Source organism: Lepidothrix coronata, unplaced genomic scaffold (assembly GCF_001604755.1).
Source record: "Lepidothrix coronata isolate B3197 unplaced genomic scaffold, Lepidothrix_coronata-1.0 Scaffold2, whole genome shotgun sequence".
NCBI classification, from domain to species: Eukaryota; Metazoa; Chordata; class Aves; order Passeriformes; family Pipridae; genus Lepidothrix; species Lepidothrix coronata.
This window is the reverse complement of record NW_016690182.1, coordinates 8,328,075-8,332,797: the sequence shown is the minus strand read 5'-3', so window position 1 is coordinate 8,332,797 and position 4,723 is coordinate 8,328,075. Positions and strand designations below refer to the sequence as shown.

Genomic DNA, 4,723 nt, shown 5'->3' with positions numbered 1-4,723 from the left:
TGTAGCCATCCAGCAGCCTGGTTCTATCCCTTGTTTATATTCACAGCATTTGCTTGGCCAGGACTTTTGCTTCTGATTGCTTTTGCATCAAAGCTGGCCTTGGCTCAGTGTCAGAAGTAGAACATGGATTGGCAACTTTTCATAGCAGTCCAAGCTCATACATTTCTCCTTTGCCTACCCACATAATCCTTGGTAAGTCTGCCTGAGGTTTGTTCCTGGTGCCCCTGTCTCCACAGCACAGGAACAGTTTGGGTGTTAGCAGACAGCAGAACGAACTGATCACAGCTGTCAGGATCCCAGAATACATATTGACAATTTGTGCACTGTTAATCAAATTCATGTATTTCAAACTCAGTTATCTAAATAGAGCTGCCCATCTTGTCCCTAACATTATTGTCCGGGGATTGGATTGTCCGGGGATTGGATTGTGTCTGGTTATGCATTTAATTGTATTTGAGAATACTCAGGTATGTCTTTTAGAAGGAGAGAGCTTAAATGTTTTGATTTTTGATAGAAGTTTTGATTTGATCTCTCATCTCCAACTTTACAGTGTCTTCCTGCTATCAGTACAAAACTTCAAATAACAAAAATTGTGGAAGCACCTGGACTGAAATTCCCCAGGAATATCAAATGTGCTGAGTGATTTAGATCACTGATTCCACCAGTCTCAGAGGAATGTATATTGAGCAATTACAGTGGCCTAATCCCTGCAGCTAAGTAAGATGTTTCTTTGTTTCCTTGTTTCTTTCATGTTTTCTTCTAGTACCATTGCAAAAGATAAGCCAGCAGTCTGAAGACATACAGCTTTAGCCTGTATCTCCTCCTGAAGCAAATTTATCCTCTACAAGCTGATCAAATGAAAAGTTCTGATAATTGTGCTACTCATGCTCTACCTTCACCCTTTGTGACTTGCAATATAACCCTCCTTTCCCAGGGCTTTTGTGACTGTGGAAAGGATATGTCATATTGGCAGGAAGGGACAGCTATGGAAGGATAAACACATGAAGGAATTGCTTCCTACAGTGATTCTTAAAATCCTACTTAACATTTATTGCACACCTATGTAAAAAGGGGTTTCCATGCTGGTATACTCTGCTGACAGAGACAAGTTTCCCACAGATGAAGTCATGATCTTGTTTCCTTTCTGTGCATCTCTAGAGACACATGACAAAGTTTTACCTTTGGACATGGTGTTAAAGAACATTCTATTGTTAGGAAGAAAACAGATACATGGTACCACATTTTTGCTAATGAACAGTTTAATTGCATGTGCTAAGGAAACATTTGCTAACTGGTCTCCTCTCAAAAAATTTTAATTTGAATCTATTATCTCTTTCTAAGATAATTTCATGTTAGCTCAATATCTACTATCCTTTATTTACAACTTGTGCAATTTTAACACCTACCTTTCTTGTAAGTAGAACTGAATGATTTTATATTCACTTGGAGTAGGAAAGGCATGTGCTGCAAGATGGGACACTACTGACAGTGACAGAACTGCTGACCTTTCCTCCTTCCCTCAGCCTTTGGTTTTATCTGCTAACTCAGCTAAACACCTTTCTAATTAAAGTGACCACAACGGAGGAGAGTTTTTACATTGCTTGATGTGGATATAAATAGCACAACTGCTATGCCGGAACTGAAATTCCTAATTTGTTGCTTCCCAGACCATCCAGTCAAGTTGTGTTTTGAGCTCAAACACACAGCACAGAGAGAATAGATCTGTAACAGAGGCATGAAGAATGAGTGCTGAATTAGTTTCTATCTTCTTTCAATGACTGTTGAAATCTACCTTGACAGAAGCAGCATCAATTTCCATCCTGGGATTTAGAAGTGATTGGGTCTTTGTTGTAAGTGGCCCATTTCTGAAAAAAAAAAAAAGATTAAATAAATAAAAGAGAAAATCCTGCCAGATTTTTCTCAAACTTATGTCTTTTTTACTTTTTTTTTTCATCTGAAATTCAAACACCATTCAGGTGTTTTCAATCTGTAAGTTAAAATCTTATACAGAACTGGAGCATGTAACAGTCACACTTAACTACATTAGACGCACTTTCTCTAGGAATTACGGTCTGTAATTCTGGTTCCCCACACTTCATCCTCCACCTACCTGTGAGCTGGAGTTATTGTCATGATAACTGAAGGATAAGCAAGTGAGTTATTGTTCCTTGAGAGCCACTAAGCTTGGGTTTTGGTTATTGGGAAGGGCAAAATACGGCGCGTTCCATCTCTCCCTTGAGAACAGTGAATCTCTGCTGATCCTCTAACCTGGTTTCTGCTGAAGCCAGAAGATATTCCTGTAAGCTTCAGTGAACTAACATAAGATTTCAAATGCATGTTTTCCCCATTTTTTTTAAAGGCTTTTAGAGAAATCCTCTGAGCAATTTAAGTAGCTGTCCAGCTTTTGGCTGGAACTGAGTTAGTTTTCTTCCTGGCAGCTGGTACCGTGCTGTGGTTTGGATTTAGGATGAAAAGGTGTGCTTTAGCTGCAGGCTGGGGTTAAACCATGGCAGTAGCAAATTCCACATGCTCCTGTGTTGCCCTTTTCAAAACTAGAACTCCTAAAAATTTCTATTACAAACAGTAATTTTACTAATTGGGGAAATGAAGTACAACAAAACTACTTCATCATTTTTCTCAGTCAATAATTAATTTGTTGTTACCACAGACAATGCTAGCGTGTTTAATTTTTAGTAACTCTTTAATTGCTTATGACCCTAAGAATTTTCTCTCTGCTAACAATGTACTGTAGTTTATTTCTGTTTATTTCTGTGTCATTGCTCAGTTTCCCGTTTTGTAATAGAATTCTGTTAATTTATCACTTATTTATACAGAATTATTTTTCTTCATTCTTCATCTCTATTTAGCCCCTGCAAATATATTTTTGTTCCTCTCTTTTTTTATTTTAGTCAACAATTTTATGTAAATGACATAACATTTTTCCTTTTCCTGCATCTAGATTACTGGAGATTTCCTCAAGTGTTTTGGTCCTAAATGTATGTTATGCTCTCTCCATATTTTTGTGCTTATTGCTGTGTCCTCTTCAATCACTGTTTTATAGTTCACTTTATTCTTTATCTTTTGTATTATATTTTCCAGCTGCAGTGCTTTTTGCTTCCACTCCTAGTTTTAGACACTATAATTACCATACAGACGTGATGCTATGTTATTAGCTTCCTTTATTATATTATTTTACCTACCTTTAATTCTCATTTTTAGTTTTGGCTCATACTAGTAATGTTCTCCTCCTGTTCCAAGACCTGTAGAGCATATTATGATTCTAGAACATCTCTCCCCAACCTGCTCTGTCTACTTCCCTTCCCCACTGTCGTGTCGTAGCTGATACCATCTTGCTGAATAAATTATCAAGATTGTTCTACAAGATATCTGTCATGTGGTGTGTGACCTCTTTTAAATCTGAGATTTAGCTATGAATTCCATATTAGTCCTACATGAGCTGCTCTGATGTAAATGTATAGGAACTGGTGTCTGGCAGTTTCTTCTGAAGACTTCCCGTCTTTGTTCTGCTTTTCCATCCTTGTATAATTTATCACTTTTAGGACACAGTGACTTTGAAAAGGATGTTTTGCCCCAATTACAGCTTGATTGAAGTCAAGTTCAAACAGATGTTCTCAATACACAATCTTGTAAGGAGACTAGTTATTACATGTTAGGGAATAAACACACATGGACACATGAAAAATGTGCAGGTTTTTCCTCCACCTTTATATTTTCACAATTAATAAATGGTAGAGGTGTCACATTATGATTATGATAATCAATTCAGGATTTTTACCTCATTCGGGAGAAGGTAAAACTGGAAATCTCTTTTAAAACATTGTCTAAATATTTTCCCAAATGTTCTAGATTAAGAGAATATTTGTATGGTTTGGCTTTTTTTAACATCTTAAAGTACATCCTTTGGCAGTGAAACAAAAGACCCAGCGGTGACACAGCTTTCAAGGAGACACAGTAATTTTAGTGTTTTCTTTTTCTGTTATGAAAATGGTGCAATAATCTCAGACTTTCCATAACTGTAACAAACATTAAAAAGTGACAGAGTAAAAATATATTGAAGGAAGATGAGCAAAAAATAAAGCTTTTCAGTTATCTGGCCTCTCTGGGCTGTTTCTGAGAGCACAATAATCAATCTGATATTTAATCCCATGTGCTGCTCTTTCAAGTGTAAAGTTTCTAAGACACATTTCTGCCTCTCTCTGTGTATCACAGCTCTTCACACAGTTGATGCCAAGAAGAGGTAATGATTAACTTGCCTCCTAATAAGGTTTGTATTTGTTGTGTAACTTCAGTTCCTGCACTAAGTTCTGAATCATGTTGTTAGAGTGAAGCTCTTGCTAGATGGACTTAAATTCAAGCCAGTTTTTGTTTCATAACTGAGAGTGGCCCATTTGGAGTCCCCATATATAGTCTGTTCTTGATGGATGACTGTTATTCATTAAACCCATAGAGATTCCTTAGGTCCAGATTGCCACTTAATGCACAAAATCTCCTCCCTTCACATATAGTCATATATACAAAGGATTAAAATCAATGTTCTCAGGTTTTTATTTGTGACAGTGGGACAAGCACATCAATACCTCCTCAAATGTAAAACATCTGTTGTCCTATCCTAGGCTTCGGAATTCTCAAACTCAAAAGTGAAATACGGAGGGAAGGTCTTATATTTTATTCTGCAAAGGAAGAGTATTTTTACTGTATTTGT

The 4,723-nt window shown here is 36.9% G+C and overlaps 1 long non-coding RNA gene across 1 annotated transcript in view; it reads left to right on the top strand.

Annotated features, from left to right (window-relative positions):
• The first annotated feature begins 699 nt into the window (after positions 1-699).
• Positions 700-4,723, top strand: part of LOC108497373 — a 6,272-nt gene continuing 2,248 nt past the window's right edge. The window contains exons 1-2 of the long non-coding RNA XR_001874787.1: positions 700-717; positions 4,231-4,285. This is a non-coding gene — a long non-coding RNA (uncharacterized LOC108497373). The remainder of the gene's footprint in view (positions 718-4,230; positions 4,286-4,723) is intronic.